This window comes from Tachypleus tridentatus, chromosome 7 (genome assembly GCF_004210375.1).
Source record: "Tachypleus tridentatus isolate NWPU-2018 chromosome 7, ASM421037v1, whole genome shotgun sequence".
NCBI classification, from domain to species: Eukaryota; Metazoa; Arthropoda; class Merostomata; order Xiphosura; family Limulidae; genus Tachypleus; species Tachypleus tridentatus.
In genome coordinates, this window is record NC_134831.1 from 89,181,586 (window position 1) to 89,208,368 (window position 26,783).

General features: G+C 35.3%; 1 protein-coding gene across 25 annotated transcripts in view; it reads right to left on the reverse strand.

Moving 5' to 3' along the window:
• LOC143256159 (uncharacterized) overlaps nucleotides 1-26,783 on the reverse strand; it is a 258,843-nt gene that overhangs the window by 114,801 nt on the left and 117,259 nt on the right. Inside the window, exon 1 of one of the 25 annotated variants that reach the window (XM_076512981.1) lies at nucleotides 16,298-16,365. The exons of the other annotated variants lie outside the window; for them this stretch is intronic. The gene's annotated coding sequence lies outside the window, so the exon portion shown is untranslated. Of the gene's footprint in view, nucleotides 1-16,297; nucleotides 16,366-26,783 lie in introns of those variants that run through there. 25 annotated transcript variants of the gene reach the window in all.

Here is a 26,783-nt window from a genome sequence, read left to right on the forward strand (position 1 = left end):
ATACCACCAGGAGGACCCACGAACAGCTCAAGTACAGGAAGGAGAAAAAGACAAACGACAAAAATTTTCATTTAATAAATTTCTATTTTTAAAGAACCCAAACTGTAAGAATGTTGGTAACGGGCGTGAATAGTTGTTAACTTATCATAATGCAAGTTTGATGGAACAATGGATAGTTGTTGTGGTTCGTAACAGGCACGAGACTGAAACGGATCGATCACTATAAATTAAAACGTTAAGCCTTATTGGTCGATACCCTAGGGGTTTTCTAAAGGTACTGTTGATCAGAAATTGTGCACCTAGAAAAATATTTGTGTGGTTTAAAATTCACCTGTACAAGTCAAGTGGATGAATATAGAAAAATACAAAAAACAACAACAACACATTTAAGGCTATAAAATTTAATTACACAGTTGATAAGTAAGTGTATTTACTGGGACATTCTTAAATTTTGTGTCATTTGTTACAAAACCTGTATATAGGAAGTCATGTATTAAAACACAAGGAAGATAAAATATAATTGTGCAGTAACAGTCTCCTCTGGAAAAGCTTTTATGAAACCATTTTATCAACATATACATACCGTACTTTAACATCCGAATCAGGATTGAGTTTTCTTTTAATAATACGTTGTTTTCCTTTACTGAAAATAAATACTTGGACTTCTTTGAACTCAGCAGCCTTGGAATTCTTAATTACACCCTCTGTCTCTGTGACGAACATTCTAACATCTTGTTCTGAAATGCAACAAATCTTTGTTTTGAAATTCGCGCAAAGCTACACGAGGGCTATCTGCGCTAGCCGTCCCTAATTTAGTAGTGTAAGACTAAATGGAAGGCAACTAGTTATCACCACCCACCGCCAACTCTTGGGCTACTCTTTTACCAACAAATAGTGGGATTGACCGTAATTTTATAACGACCCCACGGCTGAAAGGGCGAGCATGTTTGGCGTGACGGGGATGTGAACCCGCGACCCTCAGATTACGAGTCGCACGCCTTAATACGCTTGGCCATTGTCGGGCCTTTGTTGGTTGACCACAACTAAGTGATGTATAAAACATAGTGACGTCATAGAGAGTTTGTTTTTGGTTGGTTGAAATAATGTCTAAGATAACAATAAATATCCTGAGGCTTAAAAACAAAACAGAAGAAATCAATTAACGTAGTTATATAAACCCACTAACCCGTTTAAAACACAAGATGTCGTTGTCACGAAGATTATATCTCTTTGAAATGCTGAAACTGTTCCCTCTAGATGATTCCTATCTCTTCCAGGGACCGATCCAAAATTACATATAGCATGTTCCTAAAACCAGTTGTTTCACCATAATAAAAGGTTACAGCATTGCCACCGAAACAGCAATAAGTACACTGTTATTATAACGCCCGTGAAATACTTAGACACTGGATACGTGCCATAACTATATAAACTTTATATCGTAATATTACAGCTGTAAAACCAGGCTCGAACGTTGGTGTTAGTTTGGTAACGAGTTATTACCCTCAATTCAGTAAGAACACACATTTGACTCTCTTTGCATCCAATATTACAAGTCTAAAAGGTAAATCGTAAGTATAGTTTGTACAGTCTTGTTCACTGTAACCTTTAGCGAATCACTCGGTAAAGATTTGGACTCTAGAAACTGCTGTTAGAGAAATATACGGCGGAGCGTAGTGGGGTTTGATATTAATAATTGCCATCCCGTGTTGGGTAATCGCCTTTAAAATTAGTTGCGATAAGTTATAAAGTTATAACAAGGAAGTTGGCGAAAGCGTTGCGATAATTACAAAGTACGCGATATGCAGAAAATTAATTTTTATCACACAGAACGCATGCTGGTCAAAGTGCTGTGACCACTGGAAAGGAATCGATATAGACAAATTATACTTTATCACGATAACTGGAAGCAGCATTTCAAACCAAACGATTCTATAAAGTGTACGACAACATTTATTCAATGTCTCGTAAGAACGTTTTCATTGCTTGGACTTGAATCATAATAACGGATGTTTAGGTTATTAGATTGTTAAAATGTAGTTACGAACGTTTCTGTTGATAAGACGTTAAAACATGACAGCAATATCACTAAATAAGGTGATGTATAGCCCTAAGTAAACTAACGCAGAAAACGTAAACAAGTTACAGTATTAATTTATATATTTATCCATACATTTTAAAGGCTTATCTAATGTTAGGCCTAACACAGATGAACTTTCAGGTTTCGGTATCTGCAATTAGAATTCGTTTGTATTATTTCAGGAATCCTACATTTAAAGAAGTAACGCTAATTAAATATGCTAATTTAAGCATTCGTTTTACGAGTTTTGTTAGTCCTACCAAATTTGATAATAAAGCCTACCTTCTCTGGGATAAAAGACAACCACCCTCCTTTTGTGGAAAGCGCCTAGATTTCATAAAACTAGCAAAGCCGTTCTGAAGATTAGTGTTATATGATGCCGAATGCATCAATACCAGATAAAGAGATAACTTACTCGCAACGTGGTATGGAACTCTATTTCCAATGTTATAAGGCCTCAAGTTAATTTGACGCCGAGTTACCAGGAATAATTTAAATTAGATACGGTCACATAAATAAATGTAGCCAATTATTTATATACTTTTATATACTTGTTAATTGTTGAATGGATTTCAGTTATTAAAAGAAATAAATTAGAAAAGTTATCTGGCATTTGTTTAATAATATTCAATATTTCTCTCGTGGTAATTAAAATAATAGTTGCAGTAATTATAAAACACAAGCGCCAAAAGTGACGTTGTATATGTAAGTTATCTTAAGTTCATGAGTGTTTTGTTAGTGGGTGTTATATCAGTTACTTAGAGCGATCTGCCGACCGTTAAGCAATGTCATTAACCATAATTGGGCAAAAATGGTTTAATGGTTTGTTTGTTTTGAATTTCGCACAAAACTACACGAGAGCTATCTACTCCAGCCATCCCTAATTTAGCAGTGTAAGACAAGAGGGAAGGTAGCTAGTCATCACCACCCACCACCAACTCTTGGACTACACTTTTACCAACGAATAGTGGGGTTGATCGTCACATTGTAACGCCACCAAAGGCTGAAAGAGCGAGTATGTTTGGTGTGATGGGGATTCGAACCTGTGACCCTCGGATTACGAATCGAGTGCCTTATCCACCTGGCCTTGCCGGGCCAAACGTTTAATGACAGATCAAAGTATAAACTTCACTATTCTGTGTAATGACATGTTAATATTACTTGGAAGTTTATTACAAGTTTGTTGCCATGTTCCTGTTATAGTATGGGAACTGTAGTGTCGTCCTGTGACGTGCCTATCATTGTGTGGGAACTACAATGTTGTCCTGTGGCCATATATCTATTATAGTACAACAACTTTTATTACGGTTCTAACAAGTTGCTTCATACATTGATAATCCATCAGTTAAACAAGTCAACCTGCGAGTGATCCTAACAAAAGTTAGTTAAAGTCAGTAACCCCAAGACCTCCTGTTCTCTGAAAACCATAACAGGGCATTACATTAACGCCCGGACTTCTCGCACATTTGAAATTTGTCCTGTAAAAAAAGGTCTAGGTGACTCAAATCTATCCTAAAACATCAAACCAAAAGATTACATAAACATTGGGAATTCTAAACGTTTTGAAAATTATTCTGTCAAAAATCAGAACAAAACATTAACAACTTAGACCTTTCGGTGACTCAACTTTATCCTGTCGAACAAAACACACTTTGAAACGTCACATTAACACCTAGACATTTTGGTAAGCCCAAAATCTATTTACGAGCAAGACCGATGCCTAAAATTTTCACACTAAAGTTAACATGGAACGTTTTGCGGGTAGGCCTGAATCATATCCATGTGTCAAACATGATTTTGCTTTAGGGATAAGCAAACAGACGAAGACTTTTACTATATAATACGTGAAGTGTTTATTTTAACATTATATTCGTGTGTATGTAATACTTTGTGAAAGCACGGAACAGCTTTCGGCCGTCAAAGAATGATGTAATTTATAGTTTACAGCTTTTAATATCCGACTGTGATACTAAATTATTCTATAATCTCGTTTCAGTATGTTCACTATTTTCTGAAGTCACAGTGACTGAAAGATAGTTTGTATGTCACATAAGGTTTTGCTGACTAAATAGCCCCCTTTCTCGGGATTTTATAAAACTAACTATTATACATTCTTAACGTCGAATCTCATGACTTTCATAAAGTTATTTTTATCGTTATCAACAGATTTTACGACATATAATATCCTTCTGTGCCCGATTAGAATCGATACAAAACATTCAAAAGATATTCCACTCTAACTGTACATCAGGACTTTAGACAAGAAGTTCATTACAAGGACATTTATTTTGTAACTTGTTATTTGAAACAGACGTTTAGTTCCTACAGTTTGTTAGGTTTAATCAGGTAGTACCACAGTGACTAATCACTTGACAGTTCTTCCATTAATTACCAGTAGTTCGTAACTCCTTGCACTAATTAACACAGATGAACGTACAATAATAGTAGCCACAAGATCACGTTCATGGAGGGTAGAGAAACTGTAAAGGCTACGAAAGAAGTGTTTATTACCTACTGTTGCCACGATTTCATAAAAACCAATACAGCAACATTGATAATGATTAGAGTTATTCATATCCTAACATAAACACGCGAATAAACTTCCTCTTTACTTTAGGAAATACGACAATCTTGAAGTTTGAACATATTCAGCTTTGCCATGCTAGAAAAAGGTGACGCTCCAGCAGGACAGCCTACCACGAGCGTGGAACTCGAGAGAGTATTCTCAGATATCATCTCGATAAGGACAAGTCCCCCGTCTCTAGCTGGAGCCACAAAACAATTCAGTGTTTTGTACCGTCGGTTTTAGGTTTCTATTCAATATTTCACACCACGGTTCTGTCCCACACTTTTCATCCCCACCCCACTTAAGTTCAAGATAATCCATTTTCCCCGAATGCCTTTCTAAAACAAATTAGTTCACAAACTACCACTGTAGGCAACACGAATGATAACCATCAGAGAGTCTGATAGGGCAGAGCTATAGATAACATACTGTAGGTCATACAACCGAGAGGGATGTTCTTGGTGAGGGACAGAAGCCGACAGACACACCTTCATTGGCGTGCTTATCTCATCGTAGACTTACAAGGCTCGAACCAGCTGCTAAGCTTCTGCTTTAAGCATATCTCTCCCTTCATGAGCTTCTTTCTATACTAAGAAATAAGAGCTGGAAGGCAGGTCAATCTAAGACATTTACAAGAAGATTCTTCAGTTGTATATATGAAATAGAACTTGAGGCAGATAAGAGATATAAAAATACCAAATTAAAATAAAACCTTCTATACCCAAAGACCGTCAGAGAAAAATCATCTGAACCACTCAAATGGAAAGAATCCCCTAACAAGGTGTTATCAATATCTTGTACTGGACCTTAAGCATAATGACGTCAGCGTCAAACAATTTAGTTTGATAACATCTTAACAAAATGATTTTGCTTGCATCGTGTACAGCACGTGTTTTCAACAGTAAACTGTTTGTTTATTCCAGAATGTTAGTACAGAGCTACGCAAATGAGTGACTGCGTATAGCCACTACTACCTTGGAACTCAGTTTTGATTGTCACGATCACAGTCCACGCATGGACCCAAAGCATCTGATTGTTTGTTTAATTTCGAGCAAAGCTACATGAGGACTATCTGCGCTAGCCGTCCCTAATTCACCAGCGTAAGACTAGCGGAAAAGCAGCTAGGCATCGCCCTTCACCTCCAACTCTTGGGCTACCTTTTTTACTAACGAATATAAAATTGACTGTCAAATTATAACGTCGCCACGGCTGAAAGGGCGAGCATGTTTGATATGAGATGACTCTTAGACTGCAAGTCGAGCGGCCGAACCATTTAGCCATGCCTGGCCAAAAACATCTAAACCAAAATTTATGAAATAGTAAACTATCCTTCAGAAAGACACGTTTTAGACTTAAATTTACCTAATTACTTCTTACACGGTGAGGTCAAAACTTCTACAAGCATTGAATAAAATCAAAGATATTCACTAGCTAGCCGACTTTGTTAAAGTTCTATAAATAATCCCTTTACAGAGATGTGCTGTCACGAGCTACGCTGTGTCTGTTCATTCATGCTCTATCAGATTCAAACTCTTTTCAGGCTGCCTTTAAAACGTGTTTGAGTTTATGAAAAAGAAACTATGGGTATATGCCACAGAGAACGTGGCAATCAACAGCAACATACACCACCCATCAACCACTCTAAGAGATTGACTGTCACTCTTGTTATGTCCACAAAACTTACAATGGGTATGAATGGTTTGCGATACCGTTAGGAATCAAGGCCACAACAGCAGAGGTCAACCAGCGTCCTGAACGGCTTAGAGCCCGGGTTAGAGTTTTGATTTATTTTATTATATTATATTTAACACGCTCAGGTTGGCAAATTTTGTTCAACTACAAGAAGGATTAGTTTATAAACAATTACAAAATATTTTTAGTTTTACTATGCGTCTATTGTGGCATCTGATATGTTAAGAATTGAGTGGGAAATCTGAAAAAAAGGAACTGTTCAGAATTTTTTTGGGGCCATTTAACGTTATCCATTCAAACTAAACCTGGCTATGAAACTGGTTAACGTTCCCGTATTTTGAACCCAAGGGTTTATAATTTGCTGTCCATTCCCACAGAAACAATGACTATATCTAGGTAACACTTAAGAAGTTTTGCAAAAAATTCTAACACAACTAAAAAATCCAAGCCAGCTGTCTGCTGAGTAGCAAGAAATCTAGAAGTTGTAAAATTAGTAAAATATTTGAAATATCCTACACTTTTTTTTATTATTATTGTAGTCTCCTCGTGGTATAATTTAAAAGAAAGTTGCTGAGGAACAGACCAGAACTTGGGTGGTAGTCACGCCCATCGTACCTTGTTACCACCATTCGTGAAAGAAGAGTCGTAATCTCGGAGGGGTTAGTGGTTCATCAGTCATCAGGAGCCCCAGCTCGTCCCCTTGATTTATGACGTGACACAACACACTTCGTACACAGAAGAAACCAAAACCTAAACTAATCTCAAATAACCAGTTGGAGCGAAAAATTGTCGTAAACGAGGAGAACAGATCTAGAAGTAGTAAAACGAAACAAATGTTTTAGAACAAAAATAGAAATTAAATTTAAAACAAATTTTGTTTCAGTGTTAACGTTTTGTTGCTAATTGTATATGAATTTTGTTTTTGTTGACTAATAAATCTAATTCATATTGTGGTTGAACAGTTATCCTGTCTGTTCATTTAGAGGTAGATACTGGAATATTAATCCGAAAAAGTAAAACGAATTATAAAGCTGATTACCATATAGTTCTTCTCATAATAAACAAGAAATTAAGTCCAATTTATTTAAACCGAAATGCTTAAAACAATAAAACAAACTTCTAAAGACAACCTAACCTTATCCAGCTAAAAATAATCCATAATAAAAGAAATTTTGAAATAAAACTTCTTGTTTAAAACGTGAACAACCTTTAATAACTGCTGATATCAACGTGATATTTATACATTTATATTTAAATACAAAACATAAACTTGATTTCGTGTCAAACTTTAATTAGCAGAAAAATGGCGTGAATGAGGTATTTAGGTCATGATTGATATCCGACAGAGAGCGTTCCTATTTGTAATGTTTCTAATAGGCTTAGCAAGTAATTATATATATTGTTGTCTCTGTGGTGAAAATATTCAGGTTCAGTTAACAACGTTATTCTTGACTAGCGAGAAAAATAGAAATTGGTCTTAAGTTGAACAATTACTGTAACTATACAAGTACAGTGTTTTGTTTTATATAAAATAAACAAGCTCTTTTCTCTGAAAATTGAACTACAGGGAGGGATATTTGAAAACTAAACTAAAAAAAATACGCTCGGGCTAATTTGTTCATATTTTCCACCTTATCTTGGTGTGTGAATGTAATTCAATTGTTGGCGAAGTTCTTGTATGAAGCAGGTTTGCTGACAAACTATCTTCTACCTGATGAATATGCACATGTGCGCGAGCTTTCGTGGATTTCCAGCAAAGTTCGCTTCAGCTACACGCTGCAATAAATATCGAAGTTAGCATAAAACGTTAGGTTTTTGCTTACAGATACGTTTAACACTACAACAAGGAGCAATAATTTGATTTTTGACAAATAGTTCGTAAATCTAGACGTTAGGTGTCGTAATTGTTCGCCCGTGATAACGATGTCTATTTAGAAACAACAAATGCAATACAAGTACAAACAAAACAAAGCCAAACCATAAATAAGAGCTACATAGATACACGGGGTTCACTTTATAATCAACAACGGATGGCCTTTTACAATAAGGAAATGAAGCTTTTATAAACATAAGTTAAAACTTGTTCTCATGCTGAACATAGGCCTAAATTTGCTCTCGGTAATAACTTCGTTCGACGATCAGCGAAACAAGAAGAATAATGCACGCTTTTATTAATTGTTCAAAAGTGGTTGTAATTATTATTGTATGTATAATATCTCATTTATTCGTTATCGTAGATCCAGAAAATGGTAATTTTCCTCCATATGCTTATTTTGCGTTATACTAAACTCGTACGTCAATTTAAATCGTTTCATTATTTTGAAAATAATTAAATTTCATAATATAAACTATTTAAACATTCTATGTGACTAAGAAACCAGAAATACACAATAATGGAAACAGTTTAAAATAGCTTGTTGATATCAAAGCGTCTACATAAATGCTAACACAAAAATAATTAGATGTAAAAATGCCAGTTTAAAATAATTTGTTGATGTGAATATATCCACTCTAACCTTTGAACAAATACAAACAAGGGGCCTGAGACAAAACTCCGAAAGTACTCAGATAAACCTGTACATACTGATAAGTTCGGCGAAACACTGTACAGTTACTACACTATCGTTTCTATAACAATCATAGGTAAATATGGCGTCATAACAATCATGATTAAGTAAGTGTTAGACTTTTAAAATAAGTACAAGCTATGTACTTCCGTTACAAAAATACATAAGCTACTTACATTACAAATTTCAGAAATAAATGATATTTCTCGAACTATACGAGCTCCGTACGGCTATGTGGCTGCAAAGTTTTACTTTTATTATTTTAATAAAATAAGGGCTGACTATTACAGATTTATTGTAAGGCTACTTGTTAATTATTGTAGTGATATAATGTGTTGTTTTCATTCAAGTTGTTATGGTAAATCAATTACATTTCTGGCTGGTTTCAATATCTTATATATGTAAAAACGGCTGGTATGGGTTGAGAAAACTCTATATAGAGGAGCGAACAACGTTTTTACATATATATTTTTCTCTACAAGTGGGTTTTCTCGTCATCACGGATTTCGATATCTTGTTTTAAAACTTCTATTTTTTTCTTAATTCGTTTAACCCTACTTCTAATAATTATAACATATTCCATTTCTGTATTTCAACGGTTTATTAACATTTTTAGTTATTTCGAGAGCTCGTTGATGTTTTCAAGAAAACACTTCGCTTCTGTTTTACAGTTTCTCTGAGATCAAACTTGTAATTTCTCTGTCCACATGAAACTATTTTTAATCATCTCAATCCTTTTAGTTTCGTTATTCTTTTATAAAATAATTCGACTTAGATTCGTTCAGACATTTTTATAATATTTCATTCTAAATGCTGTCATACTGTACTAAAGAAATACGTATTTAGCGTAATGTTAAGGGTTAACAATTTAACGGCCAGTCTTATATTTGTGGTAGCTACCTTCCTTCTTCAATTTTAATTCAAGTTATATTCAATAAATCCTTGTATATCCTGTGCATTATATTAATTACAGCTATTGTCATGCTGTTTTGTCTATTTTATATAGAGTCAAGTCTTTATTACACCAACCACGTAGGTATATTGAATTGAGACAGTTTTAAGAACTGTAATAAAACGGTCGAAAGCGATTGAAATCACAGTAAACGCCAGAGAAAGTGTGACAGTCGATTCCAGCTCCAAGTAAGGATTTATCTATTTACGGAACGTGAATTTCACACCTGACTTAAACACGGGTTAACGAGAAAACCTTTAGCGTCAGATGGTATCTTGCCTTATTTCCTATCAGCGAAACTGGCACTTATTGACGGCTGATGCGGCGCGGCGTCACGCTTCAGCGGGGAGGATTTTCTAGGTCTTAACGCTCCGAGGGTGCTAATTTTATCTCCCAGCTTCAGACAGCCAGCTCTCGGGACCAACCTTCCGTCTTAACAGACAGACACCATAGGCCAGTCACTCGTGATCACAGTTGAAACTGGAATGTGGCTGAAAAAAAAATCTAAGTCGATACCTTTCCTAACAAAAATTATTTTAGAGTTTACAAAGATTTTACTTTTTGTTTGTATCAATTTCATCACCACCAGGATAGGTAGGTAGTAGAGACTACGTGAATTAAATAAGTACAAACATTATCCACCCCATCAAAAATAAAGTACTGTAGAGATATAATGTACGATCTGTCTTATAAAAATACAATACCTCAAAACTACAGTACAGTATACAAATAAAGTACGGTGTATCTTACAATCAATACTGTAGTACAGTACGATACACAAATAAAGTACGAAATGTCTTAAAATCATAAAACATATCAATGCTATAGTGCAGTACGATACACAAGTAACTTACGATCTATCTTATGATCCATACTGTAGTACAGTACGTTACACAAATCACGTACGGTCTATCTTTCAATCAATACTATAATAAAGTACAGTACACAAATAAAGAACGGTCTGTGTTACAATCATGTAATACATTAACAATATAGTACAGTATGATACACAAAGTACACAATTATAGAATACGTTAATACTATAGTACAGTACAATTCTAGTTACAAATTCTACCTATAGTCATTCAACGATTTCATTATTCTGATTTTGCGTTTGTTTATATTTGTTTTCCGTACTTAATATCTGGGTGTTTTCTACGTTTATGTTATGCTTATTTGATTTGCAGTGTTCGAAAACGTGTGAAGGTGTTTTGTTTTTGTTTTCGTGTTCTTTGAATCTAGTTTCCATTTTTCTTCTTGTTTCTCCAGTACAGAAGTCATGGTAGTTGTTTCATTGTATTTTATACATAATGTTGGTGTTGTGTTTGTCAGTGTAGTTTTTACACAGTATAGACTTTAGTTTTGTACCTAGTTTTTGAATAAATTTGGTGTTTACTGGAATGTTGTGTTTTGTTTTAACAACCAAATGTTGGTTATTTTTTTACTGATATTGGGAACATATGGTATGTAGCAGTGTAAAGTTTTGTAGTTTGTGTGTTGTTTGTGCGCGTATAATTTTCACCACGGTTTTTCGAGAACACTTGTTGATGTTGCTGAAATATTGTTTTATTTTGTTAATTTTATCTGATGAATGTAGTTTTGTGGCTGTGTTTTTGGTTTCTTAATATGTTGAGGTTGTGTTTCATGTGCTGAGTTCCAGGGAATGCATAATCCAGTATGGGTGATTTTTCTGTGATTTCGGTTTTGAATTGTGTATCAGTTCTAGTGATCCTGAGGTTAAGAAATGCTATTTGGTTAGATTTTTCCTGTTCACAGGTGAACTTATTTTTGGGGTGTATCGTGTTAACCTGACCGAAAAAACTAATTGTTTATTTCATAACAGCTGGTATGGGTATTAATACTTTTATTGACAAGGAGAGAACAATGTTTCATCCTATATAGGTCATCTTCAGGTTAAGAAAAGTGTGTTTTGTAGATGTGCATCCAGCAGTTGTATCAACATACCTGTACCAGTATAGCGGTGGGTGTAAGGCTGACCAGTATAGCGGTGGATGTGAGGTTGAATTGATCGATTGTGATTCAATCTGTGTCACAAAAATGTTGCTAGAACTGTTGACATGGGATTCCCCATACTCAGGCAGTTTATTTGTAGGTAGTTTTAGTTATTGAACACAGAGTTAGTTTTGGTGGTAGAGAATTCTACAAAGGTTGCTAACTGGCTGCTGGAGATGTATATCAATGGGTTGGAACTTCGGTGAAGATGGACATTACATCAAAACTGGCCATTAAGGCTCTATGATTTAGTTGATAAAGAATATATTTAAAATTAAAAGAGTCTTTGGAAAAAACATTGAAACTAACATAACATTTCTTAAGCCTAAACGCGTGGAGAAGTCTTGACTTTAACATATTAGATATGTTAACTACAGATGGAAATTTGAGTTTTAAAAGTGAACCCGAAATTCTATCCAATTCTCAACCTGCGTTTCAAAACGAATTCATTAACTACCAGACATATATAATTACACTTTAGTAAACGTATATCACAATTATATTTTCAACCATTTTTTTTTTAAGTTTACGTGTAATTTTGACCGCGTATAATCAAGTCAACAGTGTTTCAGCTGTTACGTTTTTGTTGTTTCTTTCTATTACTTTTGAAAGTCGGATAAACCAGAATAGTAATTATATTGTATATGAATATCACTCACAATGTTTTATACTTTCACTTCCAGCACGTGTAAATATAAAAAATGTAAGTTAAATATTTATATTAATGGTGTTTTAAATTGTTATTTATTATCTACAACGAACCTATATTTTTTACACGATTTGGAGAATTAGGGCTATTAATTTATTTCTTTTAATACATCAAAATCTGTTATTAATTCACCAAACGAAAAAGAAATTCCCTAAAGCCAGTATGTCTTAGTAGTAAGTGATAAATTGAGAGATAGACTTGATGTCATTTATTTTGAGATATATTTAAAATAGAACATGTGGGCCTTTTAAGCCTACAACATCAACATTCTTTTTTCATTTCATGTCAGTAGAATGTGGTATAGTCTCTCTCTGTTTACCTAGAAACAGTGTTTCAAACTGCATTGTACAGCCTTGGTACATACCTACAGATAGTGTTTCAAACTGCATTGTACAGCCTTGGTATATACCTACAGATAGTGTTTCAAACTGCATTGTACAGCCTTGGTAAATACCTACAGATAGTGTTTCAAACTGCATTGTACAGCCTTGGTAAATACCTACAGATAGTGTTTCAAACTACATTGTTTATTCTCTGTGTATACCTACAAACATAGTGTTTCACACCATACTGTTTAGTCTCTATACATACTTACATAGTTTCACACCATACTGTTTAGTCTCGGTACATACTTGCATAGTTTCACACCATACTGTTTAGTCTCTGTACATACTTGCATAGTTTCACACCATACTGTTTAGTCTCTGTACATACTTGCATAGTTTCACACCATACTGTTTAGTCTCTGTACATACTTGCATAGTTTCACACCATACTGTTTAGTCTCTGTACATACTTGCATAGTTTCACACCATACTGTTTAGTCTCTGTACATACTTGCATAGTTTCACACCATACTGTTTAGTCTCTGTATATACTTGCATAGTTTCACACCATACTGTTTAGTCTCTGTATATACTTGCATAGTTTCACACCATACTGTTTAGTCTCTGTATATACTTGCATAGTTTCACACCATACTGTTTAGTCTCTGTATACGAGGTATGTTAAACAAAATACGCAGACTGTTTGAATTGCGCGGCTCCAGTTGGTTCCAGGGGAAACCGCTTGGTGTCGCTAGGTTCGCACAGATCAGCTGATTACAACGCCATTTCCCGATTGCAGATATCTTCATTTGTGTATTAGCTACGCGGTTTAAGTGAAGTGCGATTTTTTCGTTTGGCGGATTTCAGAATGAATGACCTGAAGGAGCAACGAGTTGCTGTGAAATTTTGTGTTAAACTTGGAAAATCTGCGACTGAAACTTTTGCTATGCTTAACACGGCTTACGGTGATGTTGCTATGAAGCGTACGGCATGTTTCAAGTAGCATGAACGTTTTAAGAATGGTCGAGAGTCCATTGAAGATGATGAGCGTCCCGGACGTCCTTCCACGTCAACTGACGACCCACACGTCGACAAAATCGACGTCTGACTGTCAGGGAGCTTGCTGAAGAGTGTGGGATATCAGTTGGATCTTGTTACGAGATTTTGACCGAAAAATTGAAGATGCACCGCGTTGCTGCGAAATTTGTGCCACGCAGAACTCGTGAGTTTTTGGCCAAACACTCGATCACTTCTTCCCCACCCCCCCTACTCACCTGACCTTGCTCCTTGCGATTTTTTCTTGTTCCCCAAACTCAAAAGACCCTTGAAAGGAAGAAGATTTAAGACGATTCCCGAGATTAAAGCAAATGCGACGAAGGAGCTGGAGGACATTACAAGAGAAGCGTACCAGGACTGTTTCAACAAGTGGAAACACCGTTGGGGAGGAGAGTACTTTGAAGGGGTCCCAAACCTGTAACTTCTAAATAAAGTACATTTTGTTTTATGACGTCAGTCCGCGTATTTTTTGAACAGCCCTCGTATACTTGCATAGTTTCACACCATACTGTTTAATCTCTGTAGATACTTAAAGTTTCACACCATATTGTTTAGTCTCATGTATGCGCCTACAAACAGTGTTTCACACCATATTGTTTAGTCTCCTGTTTGTGCCTACAAAGTGTTTCACACCATATTGTTTAGTCTCTTGTATGCGCCTACAAAGTGTTTCACACCATATTGTTTAGTCTCTTGTATGCGCCTACAAAGTGTTTCACACCCTATTGTTTAGTCTCTTGTATGCGCCTACAAAGTGTTTCACACCCTATTGTTTAGTCTCTTGTATGCGCCTACAAAGTGTTTCACACCCTATTGTTTAGTCTCTTGTATGCGCCTACAAAGTGTTTCACACCCTATTGTTTAGTCTCTTGTATGCGCCTACAAAGTGTTTCACACCCTATTGTTTAGTCTCTTGTATGCGCCTACAAAGTGTTTCACACCCTATTGTTTAGTCTCCTGTATGCGCCTACACACAGGGTTTCACATCATATTGTTTAGTCTCCTGTATATACCTACAAACGTAGATACTCTTTGTGTTTCAGATATAATGTTTGAATACAGTTTCATATAGATATAGAAGAGTTAAAGTTCTTCACCTCCCAGAAAAGGTACTCTTTCTGTTTGAGATTTAGTGTTTAAATACCGTTTCACTGTAGATATAGAACAGTTAAAGCTCTCTTTCTGTTTCAGATACAGTGTTTGACCTTTGACATACAAAAGGTAACGTTTCTATTTTAGATACACAGATTGTTTGTTTCTTTTTTCTGTATGAACGAGTCAAAACAATAGCTACATATTTTGAACTAAAAGCCCGCAATCAGTTTTACATCTGATACATTTCACGAGATTGAGTCTCTAATTGAAACCCTGCTTATGCACGTCACTGTATTCAGAGACCTGAAGGTCAAATTAAAGTTTATCTCATCAGGTATAAACAATAACTTCGTAGCCTCGAGTAACAAACGTGAAGCTTGAATTATTAAACTCTACAGCTGTACTAAACAGCTCGTATAAGAGACACATAACAGCCTATATGGGAAGCTCTCGAGAATTCAGTTCACAGCCTTGACAGACTAACCAACCTCGACATGCACGCGGAATTAAGAAGAGGCAATATTACCTTATTGATAGACTTCCGCGTTATTATCCCAGATGATGTTCGTAATGTGTATACTTCGTTAGGCTTAACGATCACTGGCAGTCGATTAGGAGCCGATGTTGGATGTCAATAAATAATACTCAGCATATCGTAGGGTGACTTCAAATTTTCAATATAAACATAATCAACATAATCAAAGTCACTCGAAAGTTAAATCATATGCTACAGTGACGTTAGAAAGCTAAATCATATGCCGCAGTGACGTTAAAAAGCTAAATCATATGTCACCGTAAAGAGAAAAAGTTAAATCATATGTCACAGCCACTACAGATATTCACTGAAGTCTGTAATAAAACGATAATTAATGAGACATTCATTTTTAATGTAGAATTACATAATAATATTTCAGATTCGTGTTTAGTTCATCACAGATTACACGTTTCATGACAGGAAGACGATAACACGACACACAATTTATTATTGACATTATGAACTGAAATAAGGCCTAACAGTTTCCTCACATACTGTCACGTGGTAAAGACTATTTACATAGACGCGAAGCATTATCCTCAGCTGATACCATCAGCACATTCACACATACTTAATCTTTACTTATAGCAGTTTATTGGCGCAAGGTAACGCTTAGGTTAATAAAAATGCTGGCACGCCCGATAGAAGTCTAAATATCTTCTAGTCGGTTTGGAGTCGTGAATTTAAAAGCTGAGAGTTAATATACCTCACATCGGCCTCCTATTTCACAGTTCTCTTCTTTTATCTTTCTGTTGAATCTTCAGTTTTATATCTCGATCTGTATGACATGAACAGACAGGGGCGATTCATTACGATGTCAGAATCGAACCAATCTCGCTGTGGTCGGATAATAGGATAATTTAGAAGTCAGAAACGTCACGTCCTTTTTACAGGACATGACATACAACGTGACGAACACGTGGGAACACCACCACAAATATTCCTGTATCAATCTGTTTGGACATAAATCACCAGCCAATTATAACCGCTAAACGCAAGGGAAGGACAAAAGTGACTCTTTACAGTATCTCGTATGTCATGATTTCAGTGTGAGCACTCACACAGTTATACTAATATGTCATGATTTCAGTGTGAGCACTCACACAGTTATACTAATATGTCATGATTTCAGTGTGAGCACTCACACAGTTATACTAATATGTCATGATTTCAGTGTGAGCACTCACACAGTTATACTAATATGTCATGATTTCAGTGTGAGCACTCACACAGTTATACTAATATGTCATGATTTCAGTGTGAGCACTCACACAGTTATACTAATATGTCATGATTTCAGTGTGAGCAATCACAAAGTTATACTAAAAATAATCATCTGAGTGGAAAAATAACACGTATGAGAAATGAAAAGAAATTCATTCCCAGCATCAGGGCGTCTGGTAATTTAAGATAAAAGCTCATCCAAGTAACAACGATTGATAGTTAGCTATTGTATTAGTTTTATCTTTACATTCATGACATCCGTGAGGAGTTACACAAGCAGTTTTATTACAAAAGGTGTTTAAAGGATTTAAAATAGGTGTTCTATTTTACAAGCTGTCGGTTCTGAAAATGTTTTTGCGCGTTTTCTTTTCTCATTGGGTTTACCTAATAAGAGATACTAAACATGTTTCAAAGTTAAGGTCTTCTCTTCTTGATAACAGAAGAGACAAAAAGGGGTTTATAAACTTTTCAAAAAAACCACCGTTTCTCACTAGTTAATAACGGATTAGACTGGATTAATTAAAAGTGTTTCAAAACACAGTTACTCACATAAAGCCTAATACCTCTGAAGACATCCTGACAGGCGTCAGTAAATAGCTAGTACATTATTAGAGACAACTGGAACACCACAGTTACTCATATAAAACCTAGTACCTCTGAAGACATCCTGACAGGCGTCAGTAAATAGCTAGTACATTATTAGAGACAACTGGAACACCACAGTTACTCATATAAAACCTAGTACCTCTGAAGACATCCTGACAGGCGTCAGTAAATAGCTAGTACATTATTAGAGACAACTGGGACACCACAGTTACTTATATAAAACCTAGTACCTTTGAAGACATTGTGGGAAGTGTCAGTAGAAGCAAGACCAGTGAGCTAGATAAGTCTTTCATGTCTTTAAATAACGTTTCACGACTGACTTATTGAAATACCACTATAGAATTATATAATGTAAAAACATTACTCGTATAAGTTTTTGATATATCTAACATAACGTTCAACTCTGTCAAACAGTTAATTTTTACTTTCTGCGGTGAGATTAAAATATCCAGTTCCAAAGTAGCCACTTTGTTCACAAAAGCTTTGATTGTGGTCATCCCATCAGAATTTCCAGTCACTGCTGGAAAGTAATTTTCTTTCGTGGCAAACAACTTGTTACTGTTTTCAGGAACTTCGTTAGTAACTCAGAAAATCAGGTTCATAAGTAATCTTTTATCACACGTATTAGAACATTGAACACAGATTTGTCGTAAACCCACGTTCTTACGAAAGCTACTCTGCTATGTCTTAAGTAAGTAAAAATCTAACGCCAAATCACACATTATGTTTACTATGGATAAATACTCCACGGGTGCATTTCAAGTTACAAAATGGTTCTTGTAAAGAACTGCTCACTACCACGTACCATAAACGAAAATAAGTATTACAAAATCGAAACATAAATAATAATAATAAAGCTTACATTAAAGTTCAACTTCTTAAAGTTTTCTCCTGGGCAGCATATGACCTGTATTTATTCATATGACCTGAACAAACTGTCGATGTTGCAACCTTATTTCAGGCAGTGAACGAACTTCATGTTCAGATCCACAGATCTGTATTTTAGCTGTGGAAATATGAGAACTTATCGGTTCACAGATTTTCAATCTTTGTCGACTCGAGTTACAGACACAGTAACTGAAAACATCCGCCATGGATTACTGTGAGTAATAAAACCATCACTTCTACTACCTTCCACCATGGCACAAGGGTTACTGTGAGTAACAGAACCATCGCTTCTACTACCTTCCACCATGACACAAGGGTTACTGTGAGTAACAGAACCATCGCTTCTACTACCTTCCACCATGACCCAAGGGTTACTGTGAGTAACAGAACCATCACTTCTTGTATTATGGTGGAAGGTAGTAGGACATATAGTCAATTGTTCACTGCAAGACAATAGTAATTAATTAATTTTACCTAACTGGGATGTCCCTTTCTACTCGAACATTTCAAGTTTGAACATTAAGCAGTACTATGTTAACCAATCTAGATTCATCTGAAGACCCATCAGCCATATCCCCTTGTATCAATTAATTTTAATGTTGAACATTAAGCAGTACTATGTTAACCTATCTTCATTCCTCATGAATTTTGTTTGTTAAGGCTAGAAGTAGAACAACGCCATTAAAAACACATCAAGCCTACCAGCCAGATTGTCTTAACTCATGTCATTCGCCGTTCAAGGTGAGATACACTGTGGGGATTCTAGAATCACGAACACTTAAAGAGATCCCCTCCTTACGACTAAACGCCCTCTAGCACAGCAACATCTGAACATTGCTCGTCACTAGAGAATTCTCCCACACAAACACACTACCTTTCTACATTACCACAGCGACTGTAAAAACTGGGTAGGATTCTTCTATTCGAATGTAGTATGTGAAAGCGAGATAATAATTGATAGTTTAAGAGTTTTAAACCAGACGTAGAACGTAAAACATAACAACCATAAGTTTCAGATAAACACTACGTATTATCACATAAACATTAACAAGTTTCATAAAAAACCTTGTGTATCATCATATAGACATCAAGAACTACATGTTCCATATAAACCTTGTATTTTATCATATAACCACTTATAACAACTTTCAGATAAACCTTGTTTTTTATCACATAAACATGAACCACAACTTTCATATAAACATTACGTATTATCGTATAGAGTTAAAGGAAAATGATAACGTAAAAAGTAATGAACACATAGCTACCTGAAGTGAAGTAATGAACTGTCCAGACATTACGACTTAACTGTATACTGTGACAAAGAAATATTCGCTGGTAGTAAAACAACAACTACTCAGAGCAGCAGCACACACAGGAAATTACAGCACTGCATACAACAACAACGTAAAGCAGCAGCACACAGGAGGTCACAGTACTTCATACTTTTATATATGGGGTGAAACAAAAACAAGACAGATGAGTTTTAAGTGTAAAATGGCGTTTTCCGTGATAAAAAGATTTAATTGTATCCCAGACTTAATTCAGAATCAAAAAATTAAATATTAATTTATAATTAACTAAGATATTATAACTGAAATTATTATGTGCAGTACTACGCCTTATACAAGACAATAACTATCCGTAATGACGAGAAAACCCACTTGTAGAGAATATATATAAACTACTGGTATGGATAGAGAAAGCACTATGTAGAGGAGCGAACAACGTTTCGACCTTCTTCGGTTATTTTCAGGTTCATTATGAAACAAAGATGTAACTGACCGATAGCTGACCACATGTTTGAAGGGGGTTGTGTAAATAAGTGTAGGAATGTAGAGGATGTGTTTCGATGTTTGATTATATTTATTAATATAGGTATAAATATGTTCTTTTGTACTGGTTTACTTTGGGCTTGAGTTGTTGTAGAAGTAAGGCTTCTTCAATTTTGCGTTTATTTATGTTTGTTTCTTTATTTCATCAACATCAATAAGTTTCCTCCACAAACCGTAGAAAACATTATACACACACACACCTAGACAGAAAGCAAAATCAACCAACAAAAGTAAAAATATCCCACGAATTAAAAAATTACAAAACCATATACTGCTGCATACCATATATTCCCGACATCAGCAGAAAAATAACCAACATTTGGCAAAAACTAGTAACAAAATATGAAATGCCAAATTTATTCGAAAACCAGGCAAAAAAATAAAGGTCTATACTATGTGAAAACTACACTGACAAACACCACACCAACATTATTTATAAAATACAATGTGATAACTGCCACGACTTCTATATTGGAGAAACAAGTGAAAAAATGGAAACCAGATTCAAAGAACATAAAAAGTCACCTTCACAAGTTTTCGAACACCGCAAGTCAAATAAACACAACATAACCATAGAAAACACCCAAATACTAAATAAAGAAACAAACATAAACAAACGCAAAATTAAAGGAGCCTTAGTTATACAACAACTTAAGCACACAATAAACCAATACAAAGGAACACCTTTATACCTATATTAATAAATATAATCAAACATCAAGCACGCCCTCTACATTCCTACACTCAATTACACAACCCCCTTTCAAACATGTGGTCAGCTATCGGTCAGCTACCTCTTTCTTTCTTTATGAACCTGACGATGACCGAAGAAGGTCGAAACGTTGTTCGTTCCTCTACATAAAAAAATAAAATTCTAAACCCAAACCAGCCGTTTTTACACATAAGAGAATAGCTATGGTTATACCGATACGATATTGTTTTCATTTCGCTCTGTTTCAGCGTATGATGGAGTTCAGAGTGTACTTGGAGTTTCGTATTTCTATATTTCTCGCTAGTTATCAATTGTATGGTATGAAAACGTTTAAATACTTCCCGTTCAGTAGATTGTATTCAAACGGTTTGCTATCAAGAATAAGAACTTGATTAGAATATGAACGTTTGAACTCTGACCTTCGAGTAAAAACAGCATGATGTATGACATCATAGCATATTTTGAAGATTACGCATTCAGTTTACATATATACACGGTGAAATAATATAGACATACAAATATATGTAAATCCACATTGCATTTTACAAAATACGTACAACTGGGTTTCTTTTCGTTTTGGAATTAAACACAAGGCTGTACAATGGGCTATATGTGCTCTGCCCACCATGGGTATCAAAACACGGTTTATACAAGTCAACAGACATATCGCTGTGCCACAGGGGAGCGTATCAGTCTGGTATAATTTTCACAAATATTATGTATATATATCGTGTACAATAACAATTATTTTGCTTGCACCCAAACCTAATCCAAAAATGTCAAGTTTTAACGTGTGTGTTTTTTTTAAACTGTAACACCCAAGTTTCACAATGCATCCCTAATAAGCGGTCGTGTGAAAACCAGCAATCTTTGTTTATAAAAATAAGTAAAAAGTAGAACGTTTGTATGAATGCAGGAAGTATAGCCCACAACTGGAATGTCATTGTTTCCTCCTGTTCTACACAATAAGTCTTCTAACGTGACCGACACATCACAGATAAAAACGTTGTTGATGTTATAATGTCACGGTGCACAAGCAATGCGCCTGTTTCCCATGGGTAGCTAGTTTTCTGCATCAAGGGCTCAATTAATGACGAAAACAGCAGGGTTAGGGCCAAGCACAAGTGCTATTAAAGACGCTCCTAGCGGCAAGTTACGATACTACTTGCAGAATTAAGGGCTTCAAGCTACGTTTCAAAGCCTCCTCCCCGTTATGGAAACGACTGCACACGTAACGAAGGTAGTAAAGTTGTTACGTTCCTGTAATTACATGTAATTAGAAGCATAATTACTGTTTAGCCTAACAAACTTCCAAAATCAAATAGAATACACGGATGAGCAGGTAATACGTTTTGTATTAACCAATATAACTAAGGTTTAAACACAATTCTATTACAAACATTAAGAATCGGTTTTATCGTTTATTCTATTATTCCAGATCAAGCACCTCACAGGTTTAGTACTTATCACAAATGAATTTCAAGTCGTCTATACTACACATTTTAAAATAAATTATTTTATACCATACTTCACGCCATTACTGTAAACGTGTCGAACGGTCGGTCACAGGAAACAAACTAATTTGAACACAATGCTCATATAGACACGAATCTATATTGTCATGTAATGAAAACTACATAGATAGAGTTTTGACACATTGTCCTACTTCAAAATGTGAAATTTCTCGCATAAAGTTAATAACAACATCATCCCTAGGCTACATGTCTGATGTCTCATATAAAGTCAATAACAACATCATCCCCAGGCTACATGTCTGATGTCTCATACAAAGTCAATAACATCATCATCCCTGGGCTACATGTCTGATGTCTCATATAAAGTCAATAACATCATCATCCCTGGGCTACATGTCTGATGTCTCATACAAATTCAATAACATCATCATCCCTGGGTTACATGTCTGATGTCTCATACAAATTCAATAACATCATCATCCCTGGGCTACATGTCTGATGTCTCATACAAAGTCAATAACATCATCATCCCTGGGCTACATGTCTGATGTCTCATATAAAGTCAATAACATCATCATCCCTGGGCTACATGTCTGATGTCTCATATAAAGTCAGTAAAATCATCCCTAGGCTACATGTCTGATGTCTCATCTGAAGTATACAGAAAATTTCGAACATTACTTTAAAACAAGATAGTTTTCAATATGTAGTTACAGTCCATTTCATCACGTCTGGTTACGCTCTATCTATCAATCGTGCATCTTGACAATAGCACTGAAACATAGATTACATTGCAAAAATTTCCACGGTAAAGCTGTAGCAGCCAAAACAAACCACTCATCTCTGATTACTTTCTATAATCCATCCAGTATACGAGGACAATGTCTTCGAATGAGATACCACGAATACTCATTTTGTTCACCACCTGCTTGAGGTATGATCGGAAGTTTCTTTATATCCGGTATATCCACTTCGGTTGTCTAAAAATCCAGTTAGTTGTTTTTTCCTTCATAGATATTTTGTGTAAACAACCTGTGTACGCGTGACTCGCATGCTTTTCTACAGATGGAAATCCCTCTTCATTGTTCTTCGAAGAGTTTCCTTGAGACGTTGACAACTTTTGTGTTCATAGATTCACACCTTCTACACAACAACACCTTTTCCTTATAATGCATGTATATTTTGGGTGGTCACTTTACGTATCCCTTTGTTCACAAATTCAATTAAGTATAAAGGTCATACCGTCTTTGAAATGTTTAATTCCTTCCATGAAAATGTTTTTATGAATATTTTATCTTTGAAAAGAATGTTACGCAACCTTTCCAGACGCGAAACATTCTTTGTAGCATCACATTATTTACACACATGAAACAAGATCAAAGTGTAGTTCTATTATTGTATTCTGTTCTACCACTGCTTTATAACGACTAAGTTTGTGTAGTTATAATACATTCTGTTCTACCACTACTTTATATCGATCACGGTTGTGTAGTTCTAATACATTCTGTTCTACCACTACTTTATATCGATCACGGTTGTGTAGTTCTAATACATTCTGTTCTACCACTACTTTATATCGATCACGGTTGTGTAGTTCTAATACATTCTGTTCTACCACTGCTTTATATCGATTACGGTTGTGTAATTCTAGAACATTCCTTCCTACCACTACTGTTGTGTGGTTCTAGAACATTCCTTCCTACAACTACGGTTGTGTAGTTCTAATACATTCTCTTCTACCACTGATTTATATCGACTACGGTTGTGTAGTTCTGGTACATTCATTCCTACCACTACGGTTGTGTAGTTCTGGTACATTCATTCCTACCACTACGGTTGTGTAGTTCTAGTACATTCATTCCTACCACTACGGTTGTGTAGTTCTAGTACATTCTGTCCAACCACTACGGTTGTGTAGTTCTAATACATTCTGTTCTACCACTACTTTATATCGACTACGGTTGTGTAGTTCTAATACATTCTGTTCTACCACTACTTTATATCGACTAAGGTTGTGTAATTCTAGTACATTCTGTCCTACCACAACGGTTGTGTAGTTCTAGTACATTCTGTTCTACCACTACTTTATATCGACTACGGTTGTGTAGTTCTATTACATTCTGTTCTACCACTACTTTATATCGACTACGGTTGTGTAGTTCTATTACATTCTGTTCTACCACTACTTTATATCGACTACGGTTGTGTAGTTCTATTACATTCTGTTCTTCCACTACTTTATATCGACTACGGTTGTGTAGTTCTATTACATTCTGTTCTTCCACTACTTTATATCGACTACGGTTGTGTAGTTCTATTACATTCTGTTCTACCACTACTTTATATCGACTACGGTTGTGTAGTTCTATTACATTCTGTTCTTCCACTACTTTATATCGACTACGGTTGTGTAGTTCTATTACATTCTGTTCTTCCACTACTTTATATCGACTACGGTTGTGTAGTTCTATTACATTCTGTTCTTCCACTACTTTATATCGACTACGGTTGTGTAGTTCTATTACATTCTGTTCATCCACTACTTTATATCGACTACGGTTGTGTAGTTCTATTACATTCTGTTCTTCCACTACTTTATATCGACTACGGTTGTGTAGTTCTATTACATTCTGTTCTTCCACTACTTTATATCGACTACGGTTGTGTAGTTCTATTACATTCTGTTCTTCCACTACTTTATATCGACTACGGTTGTGTAGTTCTATTACATTCTGTTCTTCCACTACTTTATATCGACTACGGTTGTGTAGTTCTATTACATTCTGTTCTTCCACTACTTTATATCGACTACGGTTGTGTAGTTCTATTACATTCTGTTCTTCCACTACTTTATATCGACTACGGTTGTGTAGTTCTATTACATTCTGTTCTTCCACTACTTTATATCGACTACGGTTGTGTAGTTCTATTACATTCTGTTCTACCACTACTTTATATCGACTACGGTTGTGTAGTTCTATTACATTCTGTTCTACCACTACTTTATATCGACTACGGTTGTGTAGTTCTATTACATTCTGTTCTTCCACTACTTTATATCGACTACGGTTGTGTAGTTCTATTACATTCTGTTCTTCCACTACTTTATATCGACTACGGTTGTGTAGTTCTATTACATTCTGTTCTACCACTACTTTATATCGACTACAGTTGTCTTTTAAATTTTTGATTTGCACATTCATTAAAAATTTTAATAAAACTTAATAAACCGTGTATTAAACCTGTTTAAAATTCAAGAACCACTCCACCGTAAGATTTACACTAAATATCCCATCTCAAATACACAACGAATTGTGTTAGAAAGAAAAACTGTATTAAATATTCAAGTTAGGACTAAACATTTCTAGAATAAGTGAATACATTCTAACGTGAAGTAAAACTTACGAAGTTTAAACATTACATGAGCCCAAAATGAGAACTTAAAAATTTTCGGATTCATGTACCACACCCTCTACAAAATATTACAATTCCAATAACTCCCAGAAAACGCCAATCCTTGAATCAACGGCAGCCGACAATCTTTCTTTAGATTACTTTATACACTGTTAAAGAGTTATGTAACAGAGACAAGTTAATATATCGAAGATTTCGACACACAACCTCTTCCACAAACTGAGATGCCCTTTGAATTTCTACTGTCAATGAAACAGTTTTATATTTAAAACAAAATTTATTTATTGGTATTTTTTCATTTGGAGAAGCAAAGGAAAATGTGGCCACAAATAATAATAGACGAGTGAAAGGCCAAAAAATGTAAAAGAGTGGTAAACGAGTCTGAATAAAGTTGAAAACTAACTGATTCAAAACCTGAAAAGGTCAAAGAGAATACGTCCCACCTTCTTTATTTGAGCACCTTCACGCTTTCATCCGTTGAGTTCCAGTTGTTAGAACCTTGGACAATCACATGTTATATTGTTTGACGATAATTGTTATGGTTGTTTAATGGTAAAGTATTTTATTATAGATACATTTTATTGTCCATCATTGAATTTGTTAGAAGATCTGTAGTCTGGGTAAGTACGGTTTGTAGTTTTTGTTCTCTTTTATAAACAAATCACAAGACAAAACAGTGTTAGGTACGTAGTTACACTTGATATGTAGGTTAGAATATTGTCTAGGAAGGCAGGAGAAAACGTTTCAGTAGTATGTATGTAACCCTAATGCTTACCTGTTTTTTGTTGGAAACCTTACCAATTTTTATGTAAGCTTGAACTATAAGCGATATAAAGTATCTAGAACTGTTGATAACTTAAATTTTGTTTTGTTTTTCTGTGATAAAATGAAACTATTAATGTATGGGGTTCGAGTATTACATTTAATATTCAAGATTTAGAAATAAACCATTCCACCGTTAAATAACCGAAGAGAAGTTTATATAATGTTCAAATATTTTCTCTCAAGACGTTCATAGAATGCTCTTTCTTATTTGTG